This window comes from Polypterus senegalus, chromosome 3 (assembly GCF_016835505.1).
Source record: "Polypterus senegalus isolate Bchr_013 chromosome 3, ASM1683550v1, whole genome shotgun sequence".
In the NCBI taxonomy this organism is placed as follows: Eukaryota; Metazoa; Chordata; class Cladistia; order Polypteriformes; family Polypteridae; genus Polypterus; species Polypterus senegalus.
In genome coordinates this window covers 302,379,897-302,402,903 of record NC_053156.1, presented here as the reverse complement: position 1 = coordinate 302,402,903, position 23,007 = coordinate 302,379,897, and the positions used below count along the sequence as shown (strand labels likewise).

Genomic DNA, 23,007 nt, shown 5'->3' with positions numbered 1-23,007 from the left:
GCCATTTTTGCCATTGTTTGCATCTTGCTACTCACTCTAATTGCAGGAAATCTCGGTCAAACCAGTAAAGCTAACTTTCCTTCTAGCAACAAGAGTCCAACTAAAACATAACGGTTGGTTTTGTCACAGTTTACAGTTGATTACTATCGTCAGCGCCTCCCTTTGCCAAAAGTCGACAACAGCCCTGAAAGAGTTAATGCAAATATTTCCTTAAATTTTGTAATGTCATTTAAACAACATATATTGGAATTACATATATGTTATATTATATGAAAAAGTATGCAATGTTCCAGTAATTTAAGAGAAATATATCTTATTTATATATTAAGTACTGTATATTGTGTTTTACTAAAATATACTTGAACTACATATATGTTACCTTATACTGAAAGAAGTGTCCACATATTCTTTGGGAATATCCCAATGTATTTAATTTTCATAAGAGAATTTTCTGTAGAATAGGTAACCTCTGGGCATTAGATCAGAGGATTTAATGGCAGCTTTTAAATCTTATTTGAGGGCCTATTGTAATTGTCCAGCTTTATTTAAATATACTAGATTGTTATTTGGAATTCTCTTTTATGTCTTATTTTCTTTAAAATAAGTTATTTATGTTGACCTCTTTCTTTCTGGTATATACAGTATGTTCAATGTGAAACACTTAGTGCTGGCTGGCCTGAAAAGGACTCTATAAAGATAAATTACACTATAAACAAATAATTTTTCATATTTCAAAATTAAATGAACAAATAAATAAATGCACTGTGAAATGTTTCAGTCCCTTTATACAGAATATAAAGCAAAGTTGACTGACTAAATTACTCACTCATTATTTCCTGTTTAGTTAAAAAGTTAAAAATTTTCAGGATGGCACATCTACACCTGTAGGTATCCATTAAGAAAGGACATTTTGATATAACAATAGTTAAGGGTGAACTCCAACCCTCAGAAAAATAAAATACCCCAAAATCTCAAAAATATTTTAAATGATATGAATGAAATTTGGGGATGTTATAGAAAAAAGAAAAATAGCTGACACATTTTTTTAATTGTCTATACATTTTTTTTTATTGATACATATTAATATTATACCAATGTACATGCTCTGCACTGCACTTTCAAGGAGCTTTATGCAAAAGAAGCACACAGTAGAAATGACTGACAGACCACTAACAGAGGGTGGATGGGCGATTGAAGATGGAGCAGTGTCCTGAACAGAAAAATGAGACATGATCATGGTGTGAAATAGAAAGAGCAAGTTCAGTAAAACTCATAAAAGATGCACCTCCAGCCCCAAGCCATGGTGCTGAAAACTGGGTTACTGGCAATTTATGTATATCCGGCTCAAATACTACTTTTATTATATATTCGCCAAATTTCCCCCAGAGGTCAAATAAAGTTTTCTCTACCTATCATCTGCATTAAAGGTGGATTATAAACAACTGATGAAAAACATAAAAAGAAATTCTGTACTTGAGTGAACGACATAAAAGAAAATCTTAATTTATAAATAATAATATTAATTTATTCAAATTTCATATTATTTCTATTGATTACCCATTTCAATTCAAAAGAATACACTTTCCTGTAAAACTTCCATGACCATCAATGAAAGGCAGGTTATGTGGAACAGCAGGAAGTGATGTAATGCAGGAATGTCTTCCTCATAGACAATAGTGTAACACATGTTCATCATTAAGGAGCTCCAGTGACCTCACTGATACTTCATACCAAGGTGGGTTATCATATGTGAGATTTGATTAGTTCCGTTTCTTTTGTTTTTCCAATTGAAGCACAGACAGGTGAAGTGACTTGCTTACAGTCACACAGTGGTGTCGGTAGTGGGATCCGAAACTCACGGTTTGAAATCCTATGTGCAAAGCCTCTACCACTACACCACACTGCCAACCAATATAATATTAACCATTGGTAATTTACCCAAATTAACCAGAAGCACTATAATCGACACCCATTGTCTTACAAAATTTTTCCAATGAGGACAGGTAACCTCCAATGTCAGAAGCCAGTGTTCAGTCTTGGACCCAAATATGTGAACGATGGAGTTCTGGAACAGGAGCACTATGAAGCAACCATCTTATTCTTTTCATTTCTTATTTTGTTTTCTTTTTGGCCCAACTGGCTGCCCATTAAACAAGATTTGCCATCACGTGCTCTAAGCCTTTTTCTTGTTTTATTATCTTCTTTTACACCAGTCTCAGACATTCCCAGAGTTGAGGCTGAATTCAGACTCTGTCCTTACAGCAGCCTGCCACAAAGGGTCAGGCTGGGTGTTTAGTCACAATCTCAGTTACTTTTTATACTTGATGCTGCCACATTGTGCCACTGTCCAGATGTACATCATTCATTTTGTCACATGTGTTGCTCACATATCTTCTCATATTATTTTGAACATCATGTCTTCACAACAGATGTGTGAATTAGTTGGAAAAGCCCAACAAAAATGAAAGGTAGATACATTTAATGTGAAAGGAGAAGTGATAATGTCAAGATAAAGCACTTCATTAAAAATTATTAGCGTTTTGCTTTGATGACTGAGGTGGATTGGTGTTGTTGAACTGGCTCTGGTGTTTGTGTTTGAGTTTACCCTGTGACACACAGCAGTCATATCACCTGCACTTCAAAGCAGGTCATCCACCTGTGGCTAAGTGTGCTTGGATCAGGCCAGCATTTAGATGGGGAACCATCTAGTAAAATTCTGGGTTGCTGCCTGAAGAGGTGTTGGTGACGCCAGCATGGGACGCCAACCATGTGATCTGTGTGTGGATCCCAATTCCCCAGTGCAGAGACAGGGACACTGCTGTAAATACAGCGCCATCCTTCGGATGAGACGTAAAGCCAAGGTTCTGACTCTCTGTGGTCATTAAAGATACCTGGGAATCCTTCATAAAGGGCATGGTGTATCCCAATATTTAGCGCATGAAAGTCTCATCCATTCTGGTCCCCTAATCATTCTCTGACTCTAACTGGCTCATTATTTCTCTTATCCCTTTACCACCTAATACAGTCTTATGAAAAAGTTTGGGAACCCCTCTCAGTCTGCATAATAATTTACTTTCAACAAAAAAGATAACAGTGGTATGTCTTTCATTTCCTAGGAACATCTGAGTACTGCTGTGTTTTCTGAACAAAGATTTTTAGTGAAGCAGCATTTAGTTGTATGAAATTAAATCAAATGTGAAAAACTAGCTATGTAAAAATGTGGGTCCCCTTGTAATTTTGCTGATTTGAATGCCTGTCACTGCTCAATGCTGATTACTTGGTTGGATGAGCTCATCAAGTCTTGAACTTCATAGACAGGAGTGTCCAATCATGAGTGGTAAAAGGTATTTAAGGTGGTCAATTGCAAGTTGTGCTTTCTTCCCTTTGACTATTCTCTGAACAGTGACAGCATGGGATCCTCAAAGCAACTCTCCAAAGATCTGAAAACAAAGATTGTTCAGTCTCATGGTTTAGGGGAAGGCTACAAAAAGCTTTTAGATGTTTAAACTGTCAGTTTCAACTGTAAGGAATGGAATCAGGAAATGGAAGGCCACAGGCACAGTTGATGATAAACCAACACAGCAGGTCTGGCAGGCCAAGAAAAATACAGGAGCAACATATGAGCAGGATTGTGAGAATGGTTACAAACAACCCACAGATCGCCTCCAGAGACCTGCAAGAACATCTTACTGCAGATGATGTATCTGTACATCGTTCTACTGTTCAGTGCATTTTGCACAAAGGACATCTGTATGGCAGGGTGATGAGAAAGAAGCCCTTTCTGCACTCACACCACAAACAGGGTCGCTTGTTGTATGCCAATGCTCATTTAGACAAGCCAGATTAATTTTGGAACAAAGTGCTTTGTACTGATGAGACAGAAATTGAGTTATATGGTCATAACAAAAAGTGCTTTGCATGGCGGAAGAAGAATACTGTATTCCAAGAAAAACACCTGCTATTTACTGTCAAATTTGGTGGTGGTTCTATCATGCTGTGGGGCTGTGTGGCTAGTTCAGGGACTGGGGCCCTTGTTAAAATCGAGGGTCGAATGAATTCAACCCAATATCAACAAATTCTTCGGGATAATGTTCAAGCATCAGTCAAAAAGTTGCGCAGGGGTTGGATATTCCAACAAGACAATGACCCAAAACACAGTTCGAAATCTACCAAGGCATTCATTCAGAGGGAGAAGTACAATGTTCTGGAATGGCCGTCACAGTCCCCTGACTTGAATATCATTGAAAAACTATGGGATGATTTCAAGTAGGCTGTCCATGCTTGGTAGCCATCAAAGTGAACTGAACTGGAAAGATTTTGTATAGAAGAATGGTCAAAAATACCTCCATCCAGAATCCAGACACTCATCAAAGGCTATAGGAGGTGCCTAAAGGCTGTTATATTTGCAAAAGGAAGCTCAACTAAGTATTGATGTCATATCTCTGTTGGGGTGCCCAAATTTATGCACCTGACTAATTTTATTATGATGCATATTACATATTTTCTGTTAATCCAATAAACTTAATGTCACTGCTGAAATACTACTGTTTCCATAAGGCATGTCAGATACTAAAAGGAAGTTGTTACTTTAAAAGCCCAGCAAATGATAACAAAAAATCCAGGGAATTAACACTAGAATTACCAGAGCCTACGAAAAAACTCATAAATCCGTCCCACCTTAAATCGCTTCTTAAATCCCTTCACACCTCTCCGCCAGCGTCCTTTGTCTTCTAAATGTGCTGATAAAGAGAAGCTAAAAGCAGCCGGCTATTCCATCCCCCCACCAATTTAGAACGTGTACGAACTTCTCCAAGCCCATGTATTGATTGAGTATCTGGGAGTGAAGTGGAGTTTTAGAGTGGAAATAATAGATTGTTATTTGGAACACACGCATTTCATGTCTGTTCCGTTTCTACAGTAATCTGTGTCAACACATTGTTAAAACAGAAACGTTTTTTATATTCTAGTAGTAGATGACAAAATGTTGGCATAAACTATATAATGTATGAAATCTTGAAGTCTAAATATCAAAGAAATATTTTCACAAAAGGTACAAATATAACACAACATGCGACATTGACACCTACTAATTATGATCGCCTCCGTGGCGCAATACATTCGGCTACTGACTGGGAATCGAAAGGTCGCGAGTTCGATTCTGCACTATTCTGTTTTGAGAAGTAAACTGCTCTTAGTCTTACTATTTTAGAATAAAAGCATACATTTGATTTCAGTCTGTAACAGCCGGTGTAATTTATGATCCTTGTAAAGGTTAGCTTTTTTTTTAATTCACTTTTCATTCTCTCAGTCGCGTTCAGAATTAATCCATACAACCCCATCTGACACGGCTGTTTTCACTAAAGACGCGCTATAGCTCTGCGTGTACCACGATGCATACTAACGCACCCCCCACCCCCAAAGGGTTCTGACACACAAACACTGGTGAAGCTGCCTTCCTCGTATCTCACCGTCACTTGATTTTCTTTTTATTCAGTTATTTCAGTGTTCCTGCCAGTCCCCGCATGTTGCTGTATGCTGTTTATTTTGTACTCCAGGACATGCAGAGGAGAGAATGGTAAAGAGCAGTAACTTCGGCGCTATATTCAATCATCAGACACTCCCCATCTGCCCGTGTCGCTCAAACACAGGAACATATGTTGGTGTAAAAGTATAACAAAATTGCACTTTTATTCAAGTGTACTTTTTTCATTGCCTTTTCCTGTAAGAAGCAGTGTACACACTTCTCTCTATGCTGTGGTTTCTATTACACACCTGAAAGAAAGAGACAATACATGTGAAAATATAATCGCACTAATGCAATATTATTTGAAAACGAACAGCGTCAGAGCGGGTGTGAATTTATGCAAGAAGTGGAAATTCTCTGATGTGGGATCAGTTCTGTATGGTTGTGGGCGTGGGTGTGAGTGGTGGACATAACTGGGAATTACTGTGAATGTGCGTGGTATTTTGAGATAATGAATAGAGCTGCAAATTACAGGGAATTCTCAGATCTGACGCTGTTCGTTTTCAAATAATATTGCATGTACTTAACTATTTTAGAATAAAAACATACATTTGATTTCAGTCAGTCTGTAAGAGCCAGTGTAAATGAATGATAATTGTAAAGGTTAGCTTTTTTTTTAAATTCAGTTCCATTCTCTCAGTCGCGTTCACGATCCCCCACCCCCCATCTGATACTGCTGTTTTCACATAAAGACGCGCTATAGCTGAAATGTGATTTATTTGGAGACGCGCTATACTCAAATGTTATTTATATAGGGAAGAAAGTACAATGTCAGGTGCTCATTCAGTGTAATAGGAACCATAGCACAGAGAGATGTGTACACTGCAACAAGTATACATGTCGTGAATGTAGGAAGGGTGTGTGGGAATTGTTAATATTTGAATGTGATGATTTTATATAGCACGGATCGGAAATCAGCAGTTCTTAGCATTGCACCACGCAAGCTGTCATATCAACCGCCTACTGTAACTTGCTTTATTTTTTCTTCACTTATAGTCTAGAATAAAAGTGCACTTGTTTTTTATTCTTGTACACCAACATATGTTCCTGTGTTTGAGCGACATGGGCATGCTCAAAAAAATAGACGTGTAATGCCACGAAAAGTGCACGCAGGCACTTCAGTTCGCAAGCATTGGTACGAGAATGCAGTCACAAGTACACTTTATGTGAAAACAGCATTCTCAGATGGGGGGAGGGGTAGGGAAGGATCCTGAACACGACTGAGAGAATGAAAAGTGAATAAAAAAAACCTAACCTTTACAAGTATAATAAATTACATGTTACACACTGAAATCAAATGCATGTTTTTATTCTAAAATAGTAAGAATAAGAGCAGTTTACTTCTCAAGACTGAATCGTGTGGGATCAAACTCATGACCTTTTGAATACTAGTCAGCTGCTGATACCATTAAACTACCATGACAGCTGTAGTAAGTGGGTGTCAATGTGGCATGCTAAGGTGGCTTTTTTTCTGCAGTTATATTTTTGAATAAAAGTATACTTGTTCTGTTATATTTGTACCTTTTGTGAAAGTGTTTGATATTTGGACTTCAGGCTTCATACATTATATAGTTTATGCTTACATTTTGTCATTTACTACTACAATATGAAAAACGTTTCTGTTTTAAAAATGTGTTTACACGGATTACTATAGAAACGGAACACACGTGAAATGCGTGTATTTCAAATAATGATCTATTATTTCCACTCTAAAACTCCACTTCACTCCAAGATAATCAATCAAGGCATGAGCTGGGAGAAGTTTGTACACGTTCTAAGTCGGTGGGGGGATGGAATAGCCGGCTACTTGCAGCTTTTCTTTTATCAGCACATTTAGATTAACAAAAGACGCTGGCGGAGAGGTGAGAACAGTTTTAAGAAGCGATTTAAGGTGGGACGGACCTACGAGTTTTTTCGTAGGCTCTGGTAATTCTAGTGTTAACACTAAAATTACCAGAGCCTATGAAAAAACTCATAGATCCATCCTACCTTAAATCACTTCTCACCTCTCTGTAAGTGGCTTTTGTCCTTTAAATATCTTGATAAGCAGCAAGCAGTCTGCTATCACATCCCCTACCGGCGCACAGTTTTCTCAGCTCAAGTCTGTTTACCTGCATGTCAGTTGCTTGGAGTTGTATAGAGTGAGAAGTTAAGCAAAATCACACCTTTTATAAATACTATATCGTTATTTGGAACACTTGCTTACCATGTGTGTTCCGTGTCTACAATGATCTATGTCAGGAGTCCCCACACTTTGGTTTGTGAGCTACTTTTAAGATGACAAGGTCAAAATGATCTACCAACATTAAAAATGCTATATTTTATATATATATATATATATATATATATACAGTCAACCCTCGTTTATCACGGTTAATCCATTCTAGACTCTACCATGATAAATGAATTTTCGCGAAGTAGGATTCTTTATTTATAAATCGAATATTTTCACAGAGTATAGAAAACCTGTTTACGACCTTCTAAACACGTTTTTTTTAACATTATTAGAGCCCTCTAGACATGAAATAACACCCTTTAGTCACCATTACACTCGTATTACCCAATATATTAGACAAAATAAGAGAAAATAAGACATATTAGACGTTACAAATATCATATTACTAGGCGCACTCGCCTTTTAAGGCGACCGACTTTTATCCTCAATTTTTGTGCGCTCCATGTGTACATCAGGCATGTAAGTGTAGAGAATGAGAACATCAAAGTGCCTATTCATAACATCTCCCGAAAAGTTTTTTTTTATCCCCTCAAGTGCCTGTCCAAATACAATGTCAGCCCGAATCTGTACCGCTAAAGACGGAGTTTCATGCACTAAATAAGCTATAGATGAGAATAAGCAAGCACCATCTCCCCTGATATTTACTACGCGGTGAGGCATTTGTACTCCATCAACATTAATTATTTCCAGAGAAATAATCTTGTCTATTTTTCCAGCGCATCGCGCACAAAAGCAAGGGAACGATGAGAGCACTAGAACTCTGCTCACATCACGTCGCTTCGTACCTCAAGCCGCAAGTAGTAAGTCTGTAATAAGCGGAATACCGCTACGCTTTGCACTCACGGGACGGAAGGACAATCCCGAACGCTTTTATATAGTAGATTATTGTACTGTGCATTTAATTGCACACAACCACTAACCTATGAAGGCACGACCTCAGTAGGAGAGTCTTCAGAGGTGGTGTAGTATCTTCAGCAGATGCGTTGTTGTCTTCAGTGAAGAAGTACTAGGCAGTGGGTGTCTGGGTGCACGGCTGAAGAACATCTTGATAGGCAGTTGCTGGCACTGTTTTTTCATATGCGTGAGGAGGCTTTTATAGGGTATTGCAATTGTTAATCATATCCAAGAGTTTCACCTTCTCCTGGATAGTAAGCATCTTCCTCCGGCGCTTAGTTTTATTGTCAGAAGGCTTAGAAAAAGCAGCACGTTTAGGAGCCATCGTAGGGCTTAGATAAAAGTTCTCAGAAAGCGCATGCGTAGTGACGTTAGCGTGTATGAGAAAAAAAAACGCAAAAGTCGAAGCGTGATATAGCGAGGATCACTGTATATATATATATATATATATATATATATATATATTTATATAATATTGTATATTCTGTATATACTCAGTATATATACTGAGTACCAGAGGTGGGTAGTAAAGAGTTACATTTACTCCGTTACATTTACTTCAGTGACTTTTTTAAAAAAATTGTACTTCTACAGTAAGAGAAGTTTTACTGTATCATACTTTTTACTTTTACTTAAGTACATTTGTGAAGAAGAAACACTACTCTTACTCCGCTACATTGGGCAACACTCGAATCGTTACTTTTATTCCATTAGATAAAGTCTGACAGACTATTTTCAATCTGCTCTGTAGCGTATGCTGTCAAGTTGCACACACGCCTTCCATTGCATCTCAACTGCGATTTTAGTTCCCTCTCCTTTCTCTTTCTCATATCGCTTTACGGAAGGAAGTCAGTTACGTAGTTTTTATCAACATTTTGAAAGTGCCTTTCCACATTTTCCTTCTTTGGAATAGCAATGATAGATTGACAGATCAGACAAACGCACTTCGATTGTGACATTGTGAGAGAAAAAAATCCTCTTCCAATTCCACATCAAGCCCATAAACAACATTTTATTTTAAATCCCTTCTTTAGTAGATATAAATTGGAAGGCTAACTAGATCACTTAGACTGCCGGAGTTTTGCAGTAGCTCACGTGTTTGATCGTGTATGCGGGATGACCAGTGTGTTAGAAGAAAAGAGATCTCAGACTGGCCGCCCTGTATGTCAATCAAGTGGCAAATGCCATAGGGAGGACATATGATAGACTAACATTTAAAAAAAATTTTTTTTGAATGCAACGCGATCTACCTGCACTACCTTTCCAATCTACCAGTTGATCGCAATCAACGCATTGGGCACCCCTGATCTATGTAAACACATTGTTAAAAAAGAAACGTTTTTCATGTTTTAGTAATAATTGACAAAATGTAGACATAAAGTTTATAATGTGTGAAGCCTGAAGTCCAAATATCAAGGAAACACTTTTACAAAAGGTACAGATATAACAGAACAAGTGCGCTTTTATTCAAAAATATAACTGCAGAAAAACAACACGCTACCCTAGATCAAATGTTATTTATTTGGACTTAGTTACTTACTTCCTACAGCCTAAAGTCACAAGTACACAGTGTCCGCACTATATTTGTGACTGCATTCTCGTACCAATGCTTATGAACTGAAGTGTATTAATGCACTTTTCGCGGCATTACACATGTATTTTTTGAGCATGCCTGTGTCGCTTAAACACAGGAAGCTCTGTAGTGTACTCTGCAGCTGTGCTATCATGAAAATCCTCTCTACGTTCTCTCTAGGATCACTTTTAGCCCCCGACGCATTCACAATGATATGTTAAGAAGTGCCTGTCCATTTTGTCTGTTCTGTCCATTGCTATCAGACAATTCAATGCTTACTCCCAACATCCCAGACTAAATGATCTTTATGTTGACTTTGCAATTTTTGCACAATATACATTTACTGTTTGTTTAATTACTTGATTAACTGATTGATTGTATTATCTGTCCTATGAGTCTGTATCTTTACTTTTTATGTTTCTGCTGCTGTATGTGTTTAAATTTCCCCTTGGAATTAATAAAGCTTATCTAATCTAATCTAAATCTAATCTAAATAAGGCTGTTGGGCATTTTACATAACACTGCTTATTTTGGCTGCTATGAGTTTGCTTAAAGGGAAAGTTAAACATATCAAGTCTCCCAAAGCACATCTGGCTACAAAACTATCTGCATTATTTATATAACTGTACAGGTAATTCAAAAGAATAATTTCATATTCTAACAACCAAGAACAAGCCACAGGGTGAGGTTGTGTTTCACGAATATGCTGCCATAATATGAAGAAGCAACACAAGAAGATGATCAGAAAGGTGAATATAAGATTATTTATCTTTATATTCAGAAGGTTTTTGAGAATGTCTGACATGGAAGGTTAGTGGACAAATAAAAAGAAGAGTGAATTCAGGGCGTGTTCTGTAGGTATGTAAAAAACACAATCAGAAAAGGGTTATAGTGAGTGGAGCCATATCAGAATTAAGTGATGTTAAAAGTGGTGACCCTCAGGTCTCCTCTTTTTACCTTCTCGTATACGAGGTATTGGGAAAGTATTGGAATCCTCCAAAAATTCCATTTTGAGATTTTGATGAATCTTGACATTTTCAACCTCCCTGAGTCTGAAAATACCATTTTGGAATTATATTTGTGTGTCTGTCTGTGTGTGTATGTGTATTGTCACAAACTTGACTCAGAGACATAGAAAGTTTTCACCTGTGTAATTGGTATCCTGGCTGCAAAGTCGTAAAAATGTATACAGCACTGATGTGCACAAAACCGAGTCCAAAACAGAACTGAGGGAATAGGGAAAAGGTGGAGGCTTTGAAAGGGGAAGACAGGAAGTGAGATCAAAGGGGCCAGGCTTATGAAGGTCTTCAGCCATAGGTTCGAGCCCGGACGTGACATCACAGGAGCCGGAGCCAGCAAGGACTCCTTCCATAGGCTCGGTCTCGGAAGTGACGTCAAGAGGACTAGGTGGAATCTCCCGTGAATGGTCTGCAGGAAAGGGAGAAAAAGAGTCAGTGCACTCTGCCACATCCCGGTATGACTCGGCGCTGCCCTTACTCAAGCCCTTAAGCTGCCTCTCATGTGCACGTGTGTGTCAATATATAAACACGATAACTTGAGTACACTTTCACTTAGGTCAACCAAATTTTGCATACAAATATAAGGTAAAAAAAAAAAAATTTCTATCAACTTTTGGGTTATTTCCGATAGCCGGAAGTGGTACTTTACCTTTTATTAATATACATAAATGATCTGGATACGAATATAATCAAGAAGCTGGTTCATTTTGCAGATGATACTAGGAGGAAGGGCCAAAAATGAAGAATCAGCAAAATTGTTACAGCAGAACTTTGCAGATGATGAAATTTAATGTAAGTAAATGTAATGTATTACATGCAGGAAATACAAATATTTGATATGAATACACAATGCGAGGTTTGAATTGTGAAAATCTCTCAGCAGCCACACCATGTGTGCTTTAGAGCAGATCATTCACCTGAAGCTAAGCATGTTTGAGCTTAGCCAGTACATAGATGGGAGACCATCTAGAAAAAGCTTTGGTTGCTGATGGAAAAGCTGCTGAGAAGACCATATGGGGGGTGGGGTCTTGCCCTGTGGTCTGTGTGTTGATCCCAATGCCCCATTGCAGTGATGGGGACACTGTGCTGTAAATATGGCACTTCCTTTTGGATGTGATGTAAAACTGAGGTCCTAACTCTCTGTGGCTATAAACGATCCCTGGGCATCTTTCAAAATGAGTAGCTAGAGTAGCTAGTCCTGGCTAGATTAGTCACCATGGCTTGGCCATTCTGGGCCTCTAATAATCCCCTGTGTCTATTCGGCTAATTACCTCTCGCTGCTTCACCACCTAATAGCTAATGTGTGATGAATGTACTGGTGCACTAATGGCTGGTATTGCATCATCCTGGTGAGTGCTACACATTGGTGGTGTTTGATATGGCTCTTCACTGTCTAGGAAAAGTGCTTTGAGCAGTGAGAACATCACTAAATAACTATAACACTGGTCAACAAGCATTTTGCTACTGGGATTCTGACTCCTCAGTACTTGTGTACTCCTCTGTGACATCTGTACTTTAACAAATTTCACTTGCTGACTCCAAATATGAAACATGTTTTCATCCAGCATGTCCCATTTTATAGTTATGGTGTTCCAGGTCTTGGACAACTAGGGTGACTGGACAGTAAAGGTGATGCGTTTCATCATTTAAGAAATAATTTTGGTCTCGAGAAGAGTGAAGCCAAAATTAAGGAAGGTGTTTTTGTTGGCGCTGAAATCTGTGAGCTGATGCTTGACGAGGAGTTCAAAAGGAAACTGAAGCCAACTGAATCAGCACCCTCATTCGTGCAGGTTGTCCAGAATTTTCTTGACTGTCACAGAGCAGAGAATTATACTGAGCTTGTGGAGAATATGCTGAAAGTATATTAGGTTACGGGAGCCAGAATGTCACTGAAGACGCATTTTTTATATTCTCATCTCGACTTTTTTCCACCAAATCTAAGCGATGTCAGAGATGAGCATGGGGAAAGATTTCATCAAGATATAAAGGTGATGGAAAACTGATATCGGAGGAAAATTCACTCCGAGCATGATGGGTGACTACTGTTGGTTCTTGCAAAGAGAGATGGATGTGCAGTACAAGCACAAAAGTGAGTGCTTCCTACATTTTTGGGCATGCTAACCTCACTTTTATATGGAGGTAAATCGACATAAATATGCTTTAACGTGTCTCTGGTATCGTCTTCTGGTTTGTTTTTAGAATAAACATATCAAAACAAGTTTGGTGGGACAGAGTCCAAACTCCAGATATCATGTTGATATATTATATTGATATTCAAAAGTGTCAAAACATCAATGATGTGTATTTCAAAAACCTGATGTGCCAGCTTAATTCTGATTTCAAATACAGTATGAAATCAGTATAAAAAAACTTAATAAAGAGATGCTCTGAAGTTCCTGGAAGCAAAGAAAAAATATTTTTTTGTAGACCAGTGTAATTAATTATTATTATTATTATTATTATTATTATTATTATTATTATTATTATGTTATAAGAGGAGTTTAGGTGTCATGATGGACTGAATGTTATAGTATTGGAAAAATTGTGACAAGAATTGGCCCTGCATCACACTTAACCTTCCTATTCACTTTGATGGTCTAAAACAACATCATGCTGAGATTTAAAGGTTTCTAACATTCTTCTCTCCACCACACTTCTTGTTAATTTTTCCATTTGTCTGTGGTTTTTGGGTGGAGTGTTGGCTGTGAGGCTAGGGATTTGCACTGGCAATTGGAATCCCGTAAATGCCAAAGTGACTCTTGAGCAAGACCCTTAACCTGCAATTGTTGATTCCTTGGTATGATGTTAATCTGCATCCATCCCAACATGTAGGCCCTCCAACCTGCAGGCAAAAAATTGGGGGTTGGTGGCAGAATTGGCACTTCAGCCACCATAAAAAACCTCACACTGTTCCACTCCATCTGAACTGGTGTGGTGCTGAGGTGTCACCCGTTGCATGGCTGCACTCAGGTCCTAATCTGGATCCTGAGTTGGTTTGTCATGTGGTTGGTGTGACAATGCACTGTATCAGCGCTTGCTCCTAATCTCTCCCTCTCTCTCTCCTCTCTGTTGTTCTTTCCATGAAGACAAACATTCTAACATTTATGTGACAACTGCTCTTAACCAGTTCTTGTTGCAGAATTTCGTTTAAAGTAACAAGTGGGTTCCAGGGTAGGAATTACTTTCATTACTTTCAATCATGTCCCCTCTTGGATCGCTGAGTGCCAGAATTGATCCTTTACTGTTTAAACGGCTCATTTAGGTGGCTCGCTATCTCTAAATGGGCTGCTTGCCATTGCAGGTTTGCTGTATTCATAGGAACCTCTGCCTCTCATCATGTTAGACTACAATGGACGACTCATCCTGGGCTTGTGAAGCTTCTCATCTTGGTTACAGTATTAAGAATTGTGAAGGTTATCTGCAATGCAATAAATTGAAAAAGAATTGAAGTTCAACTTGCTTAAAACAAATTTAAATTCAAAGAGGTCGTACATCCCTAACTGTCATGAATGTGAAGCGGTTACCTGTATATCTGTCTTAAATAAGTGTGTACTATTTATTTTTTGTATGTTATTTATTCATTGTTATTCTTGTCAAAGTTTACCTTGTTTTTTATTTTTGTAATTATTTTTTGCACATTTTGTAAAGCACTTTGAGCGCATTCTTTGTATGAAAATGTGCTATAGAAATAAATGTTGTTGTTAACTTTCTCAATCACTTCTATTCACTGTCTGTATGTTGATGGTGATAAGTCCATTATGATGCCCAGGTCCTTATCATGTTGTTAATTTAAAATAAACTGGCACAGAAGCCATTAAGCATTAATCCATTATGCACAGAAGCCATTCAGTCGGCTTAAAGGAATTTACTATTTGGTTTTGTTTTTGTCTGATAAAAACAAGCATAATCAAAACCAGGTACTGAATATGAACAATTTTACACAATTTTATCATTTTTAATACTAGGGGGCTTTGCAAGGCAGGAAAAATTCATCCTTCCATCAATTATCCAACCCACTATATCCTAACTACAGAGTCGCGGGGGTCTGCTGGAGCCAATCCCAGCCAACACAGGGCACAAGGCAGGAGGCAAACCCCGGGCACGGCGCCAGCCCACCATAGGGCACACACACAAGGGACAATTTAGAATCGCCAATGCACCTAACCTGCATGTCTTTGGACTGTGGGAGCAAACCGGAGTACCCGGAGGAAACTCACGCAGACACGGGGAAAACATGCAAACTCCACGCAGGGAGGAAGGAAAAATCCCTGGTATGCAATATATAAGATAAGATTGAGCAACACCTAGCAAGGACATGAGTTATTCTGAACAGTCAGCATGGGTTCAGAAGAGGGAGGTCGTGTTTTATGAGGAGACAACAAAGGATATGATCAAAGTGGAGCAGATAATATTATTTATCTGGACTTTCAGAAAGCATTTGATAAGGTGCCACATGAGAGGTTGGGCATCAAATTAAAAGAAGTGGGAGTTCAGGGTGATGTTTTTAGATGGGTGCAGAATTGGCTCAAACACAGGAAGCAGAGGGTGATGGTGTGAGGAACCTCATCAGAACTGGCCGATGTTAAGAGTGGTGACCAGCAGGGGGCAGTGCTAGGGCTGCTGCTATTTTTAATATCTATAAATGATTTAGATAGGAATATAAGGAACAAGCTGGTTAAATTTACAGATAATACCAAGATAGGTGGATTAGCAGATAATTTGGAATCTGTTATATCATTACAGAAGGACTTGGATAGCATACAGGCTTGGGCAGATTTGTGGCAGATGAAATTTAATGTCAGTAAATGTAAAGAATTACACATAGGAAGTAAAAATATTAGGTTTGAATACACAATGGGCGGTCGGAAAATTGAGTACACCTTATGAGAAGGATTTAGGAGTCGTAGTGGACTCTAAGCTATCGACTTTCCAACAGTGTTCAGAAGCCATTAAGAAGGCTAACAGAATGTCAGGTTATATAGCGCCTTGATGTGTGGAGTACAAGTCACAGGAGGTTCTGCTCAAGCTTTATAACACACTGGTGAGGCCTCATCTTGAGTACTGTGTGCAGTTTTGGTCTCCAGGCTACAAAAAGGACATAGCAGCACTTGAAAAGGTCCAGAGAAGAGCGACTAGGCTGATTCCACGGCTACAGGGGTTAAATTATGAGGAAAGATTAAAAGAGCTGAGCCTTTACAGTTTAAGCAAAAGAAGATTAAGAGGTGACATGATTGAAGTGTTTAAAATTATGAAGGGAATTAGTCCAGTGGATCGAGACTTGTATTTTAAAATGAGTTCATTAAGAACACGGGGACACAATTGGAAACTTGTGAAGGGTAAATTTCTCACAAACATTAGGAAGTTTTTCTTTACACAAATAGACTCTTGTAGTAAGCTACCAAGTAATGTGGTAGACAGTAAGATGTTAGGGACTTTCAAAACTCGACTTGATGTTTTCTTGGAAGAAATAAGTGGCTTGGACTGGCAAGCTTTCTTGGGCTGAATGGCCGTCTAGAGTGTTCTAATGTTCTAATGTATGATATGCAGATGTTAAGAACAAAAAGAATACAATGATTTCAACTATCTATTTTGAGAAAGAGACAAACATTGAAAAAATGGGGACAGATATTTTAAAACATAATTCTGCTATTGGATTATTTTCACAATATCTGGTATTAAGAATGATGAATATTAACTAAAAAAGATAAATTAATAAATATAGCATAAACACAAAAACACATTAGTATGTTTAGCTTTTCATCACTTGGCAGACTCTCTTAGCCTACCTGCCTGGAGTTCAGTAGAGACGTTGCCAACTGAGGAATTTAACAATGGTTTGTATTGCTTCGTTGTTAAAACGACATTTTTAAAGCATAAATGATTGGTCAGTAACAATATGCTGATCTTGAATGATGACCTAGTCATTCTCACAATCAGTACCGTTTTATTTACAAAAATCGGGAGTGATCTCCCCTAGACTTTCTCGTGTACTCGGATATGGGGATAGATATTTGAGGAATAAACCGCAGAACAATGATTATATACTGTATATTAAAGAACTATCAACAACAAATCAAATCAAATTAATAATATATTGAACAATCATTATAAATGTAAAGTTGAATAAATCAGACTCTGCAGCTGCATGAATATAAAAAAAATGAAGTATTTGTTCAGGTAAAGTAAAACTTCTGGTTGATGGATTGGGCCCAAAAGTTAATACAGATCTACAATTTTGTTGTGATAACCACATGCCAAATTTCATTCTTCTCTCTAGTAGCGATTTTTTGAGTTATCATGTTTATACACACACACATCCATCCATCCATTGTCCAATCCGCTATATCATAACACAGAATCACGTCTACTGGAGCCAGGGCGCCAGCCCACCACAGCACACACACACATGATTCCAAAAACTGTATTTTCGGACTTGGGGAGGTCTAAAACGTCAAGATTCATCAAAATCTCGAAGTCAAAATTTTTTCATAATTACTATACTTTCTCCATATTTTGTGTGTGAAGTGGCAGGTGAATTACTGTTAACAAAAAGCAGGCACCTTAGAAATAAACTGAAACGTTACTCACTCGTGATTTTTCTGTCAATATAGTAAAGGCCAAGCGGAATGCGGCTTCGGTTGTTGCTGAGGCTGACGGCTTCGAGGAGATTCCGGTCCACCGTCCGGCGTCTCAGGAGGGGGAAGCAGTGCAGTGTCAACACCGTATATGGTGGGGATGGTGCGCTGCTGACCTCGACTCGGGACGTTGTGGGTCGGTGGGAGGAGTACTTCGAAGACCTCCTCAATCCCACTAACATGCCTTTCAATGAGGAAGCAGAGCCTGGAGACTCTGAGGTGGGCTCTTCCATCTCTGGGACTGAAGTCACCGAGGTGGTCAAAAAACTTCTTGGTGGCAGGGCCCCGGGGGTGGATGAGATACACCCGGAGTTCCTTAAGGCTCTTGATGTTGTAGGACTGTCTTGGTTGACACGTCTCTGCAACATCGCATGGACATCGGGAACAGTGCCTCTGGATTGGCATACCGGGGGTGGTGGTCCCCCTCTTTAAAAAGGGGGACCGGAGGGTGTGTTCCAACTACAGAGGGATCACACTCCTCAGCCTCCCTGGAAAAGTCTATTCGAGGGTTCTGGAGATGAGGGTCCGTCGGATAGTCGAACCTCGGATTCAGGAGGAACAGTGTGGTTTTCGTCCTGGTCGCGGAACAGTGGACCAGCTCTTCACCCTTAGCAGAGTCCTGGAGGGTGCATGGGAGTTTTCCCAACCAGTCTACATGTGTTTTGTGGACTTGGAAAAGGCGTTCGACCATGTCCCTCGGGTAATCCTGTGGGGGGTGCTCCGGGAGTATGGGGTACCGGACCCCCTGATAAGGGCTGTTCGGTCCCTGTACAACCGGTGTCAGAGCCTGGTCCGCATTGCCGCAGTAAGTTGAGCCCGTTTCCAGTGAGAGTTGGACTCCGCCAGGGCTGCCCTTTGTCACCAATTCTGTTCATAACTTTTATGGACAGAATTTCTAGGTGCAGCCAGGGTGTTGAAGGGGTCCGGTTTGGTGGACTCAGGATTGGGTCACTGCTTTTTGCAGATGATGTTGTCCTGTTTGCTTCATCAGGCCGTGATCTTCAGCTCTCTGGATCGGTTCGCAGCTGAGTGTGAAGCGGCTGGGATGAGAATCAGCACCTCCAAATCCGAGAGCATGGTCCTCAGCTGGAAAAGAGAGGAGTGCCCTCTCAGGGTTGGGGGTGAGATCCTGCCTCAAGTGGAGGAGTTCAAGTATCTCGGGGTCTTGTTCACGAGTGATGGAAGAATGGAGCGTGAGATCGACGGGCAGATTGGTGCGGCATCCGCAGTGATGCGGGCTCTGCATCGTTCTGTCGTGGTGAAAAAGGAGTTGAGCCGTAAGACAAAGCTCTCAATTTACCAGTCGATCTATGCTCCTACCATCACCTATGGTCATGAGCTATGGGTAGTGACCGAAAGAACGAGATCGCAAATACAAGCGGCTGAAATGAGGGTGTCTGGGCAATCCCTTAAAGATAGGGTGAGAAGCTCAGAGTAGAGCCGCTGCTCCTCCGCATCGAGAGGAGTCAGATGAGGTGGCTCGGGCATCTGATCAGGATGCCTCCTGGACGCCTCCCTGGTGAGGTGTTCCGTGCACGTCCAACCGGGAGGAGGCCCCGGGGAAGACCCGGGACACGCTGGAGGGACTATGTCTCCCGGCTGGCCTGGGAATGCCTTGGGATTCTCCCGGAAGAGCTGGAAGAAGTGGCCAGGGAGAGGGAAGTCTGCGCCTCTCTGCTCAAGCTGCTGCCCCCGCGACCCAACCTCGGATAAGCGGAAGAGGATGGATGGATGGATGGTTAAGTGATTTGTTTTTTGTGAATTGCAGCACTGATTTTTACTGCAGATTTAATTATCCACAAATCACTTCACTCATCAGTACTGATGATCTTCACTGATGACCACAAACAAATCTTGGCTATCGTCAAATATCCTCATCAATGCCTTTACTTCCACCAACATCTGAGGGAAGCCTGGACATCTCATCTGCACTACACAAAGTTCTACAGGCGCCCAGCAAAGTCCATTCTTATGGATGTGAATGTTCTGACAGAGTGGAAAAGAATATGGCAACCCACAAAAGCAAGTGAAAAAATCAGGAGATGAACCCAAAATCTTAAACACGCAGGAAAACAAATTACTCTGCAACAAAACTGAAAAGGATGCAACCCAAAGTCAGAAGAATGTAACAAAGTGTCTTTTATTGCAAATTTCTAATGAATGAAACATTTGCAAAGAGATTTGCTTTGATATCCACGTACTTGAACAACAGTAACCAGTGTGTCACCATCTGTTGATAGCATTTCTATGTGTTTCTCATGTTATGGGCATCCTAACAAATACTAGAGTGGTAGACCTGTGAGTGGTGGACCTTGCCTGAACACACATACACATAAATAAAGTCATCATTTATCTGCAGCCTGCATGTCTTTGAAATCGGGGAGGAGAGCTGAAATATCTACAAAACCCCCCACACACAAGGAGACTGTATGTGTGATGTGATATTGGATTTAATGTCTGCTGTTGGTGCTGTACTCATGTCACTAGTGTGGGAGAAGTGAGGGTAACTGAGGATATGAAATAAGAGTCTTCAGCTGCAAGGTACGCTCCTGATGTTCGTGTAGCCCAGGCTGAGTTAAATAGAAACTGTAAATGTGCCTCTGTGCCCTGTCCTGAGCTCTTGTTACACCTGTAGCCACTCCCTGCCATAAAAAGTAAGATGGAATTTAAGAATATTGCAAATATACCAAGTACACTTAGAATAAAAGATGGAAAGCCCAGGAGGAAGCATTAATGATTTTTATACACCTGTTTGCTTTGGCTTTAGCTAAGCTTTTTGTCTTATTTTATGGAAGTTAATAAAGATGCTATAATAATAATAATAATAATAATAATAATAAGTGTTTGGAGTGACGCTGTAAGTTTGCCCCCTGGACTTGCCTGCACACACACTCACACACACACACACACAGGACCAGTTCAGTGTTGTCGGTTAGCTTCTCTTTGGATGCTGGGATTAATATGTTGTACCCTACACTGAGGACCCAACAGGTGAACTGTTCTTTCCCATCATTGATTGCAGTTCGCACCAGGAGCAGCTCCTGCATTTGAGAGTGGTGATGTCAATGGTGTCTACAAATCATGTTTACAACTTAACATTTTTCTCTTCTCCTTAGATCTCGGCATCCACTACATACACCTGCTCAATTCAGTGTTAGGGTCCTGGAGCACCACAACCAGCCTCACCAGTGCTGAATGCAAGACAGGAAGCAGCCCTGAAAGAGTCCATCACTAGGGACACAAATTCGCTCATTTAGCTAAATTTAGCTTATTCCAATTTAAGATGAAGAGGGAAAGGACAGAGGCTATTCCAGCAGCATTGGGTGCAAGCAAAGGACCAAACGTTGGTGGAACACGAGCCAATCACAGCCTACTGTACAATCAAAGACACCAATTATCTGCAATCTGAATGTCTTTGAAATTTGTGAGGAGAGCTGAAATATCTAAAATACACACACACATGGAGATGTAGATGTATATTTTATTATACCTTCTTAACTTTTATCTAACTCTATATTTATTGTTCTAGTATCAGAATTAGTTTAAGTTAATTTGTTTTGGTTTCAACAGATTTTTTTTTATATTTTTGATTCTTGTTTTCTTTTTTTTCACATCTTCACGCCCCCCTTTTTGTTACTTCCCGCCCCCCTTGGGGGGCCCGCCTCACAGGTTGAGAACCACTGCTCTGCTGTATTACAATATTATATACACGTACTACACTAAGCTATGCTATGCTGAATTACTCTACTGTATACTATACTATTGGTTTATTATACTATACTATCCAATACTATGCTATACTATTAGAGTGTGAACATTCAGTAATGCAGGGCTGACAACAGTAGCTGCAAGGTGGTCCTCAATTAATAATAATAATAATTCTTTGCATTTATATAGCACTTTTCTCACTACTCAAAGTGCTCAGCAATTGCAGGTTAAGGGTCCAAGAGAGCAGAGTCCCTTTTGGCATTTACGGAATTCAAACCAGCAACCTTCCGATTGCCAGTGCATATCCCTAGCCTCAGAGCCACCACTCTGCCTGGGCTGCCCTAACCCTAACCCTAATTACATTATAACTCATCAAATTCAACTACAAGTTAAAGAGGAGACACACAACTACAACACAGCAGCACAGATGAACAGCTTATAGCTCACAGAGCATCTAAAAAATAAAAGTATCAGAGCTAATCAGGTGTTTCACAGGTATATCAAGCTGAACCCCCAATGAATAAGCTAATATATGTCACCACAACAATGCCAGGGCCATAATTTCCCAATGTCAAAAGTAATAAAATAATCTTATGGACCTTTGATCTCGGGTTCTTCAGGTTCCTCAGGTCCGGAGTCTCTCCAGCATCGGCAGTCAGGTCTGCTTGCTCTCTGCCTCTTTGAGTGAAAGTCCATTTTATAGAACGCCCGATGGAGAGGGCAGTTCAGGAGCTTCCTGGTCGCGTTGGCCCTCAGGCTCTTGCTGCTTCTGAATATTGACTCTCTGCCAATATGATATAAAACATAATGAAAACAAAATTGGCACTTTGCCTCCAAGGTAGGGTGCTGTCTCCAATTTTTAAGCAGGACAAATTTTTCAAAGAAAAAGTCGAGAGGTCGCCCTCAATTTAATTATCATAATGTGTATTTTGAGCGATTATGGTAAAAAGCTCATATCCATCACAATGCCAAACATGTGCAGTTTGGTTTGGAGAAGCTGACAGAAATGCAAACATCCAACATGAGGGAAAACAGACGAGATGTAAAAGTTTATAAATTGGTAATGTGACAACTGAGGGCTTCTGGCTGTGTGGATTTTAATAGGAAAATATCCTTATAGCAGACTTCAGTCAATCAGACACGGGGAGAACATGGGGGCTCCACACTGATGGTGTCCTGATTGAGACTCTTTATTGTGACACAATACTGCCATAACATCAATATAAAGAAAACCTTCTAAAACCTGCTTAATTAAGTTTGCATAAGGACTAACCCAGTTCAAAGGCCTCAGCTGGACCAGTTCATTTCAGGGTCCCACCCATGATAATACTTACACTGGGGCTGATTTGGACATGCCCAGTTAACCTGATCTGTGGGTGTTTGGGTTTAAAGAAAGAAAACTCACAAACTACAAACAT

At 39.8% G+C, this 23,007-nt stretch overlaps 1 protein-coding gene across 1 annotated transcript in view; it reads right to left on the bottom strand.

Moving 5' to 3' along the window:
• Positions 1–22,316, bottom strand: part of LOC120526376 (cytosolic phospholipase A2 zeta-like) — a 69,312-nt gene extending 46,996 nt beyond the window's left edge. The window contains exon 1 of the mRNA XM_039749509.1: positions 22,189–22,316. The gene's annotated coding sequence lies outside the window, so the exon portion shown is untranslated. The remainder of the gene's footprint in view (positions 1–22,188) is intronic.
• Positions 22,317–23,007: the final 691 nt, after the last annotated feature.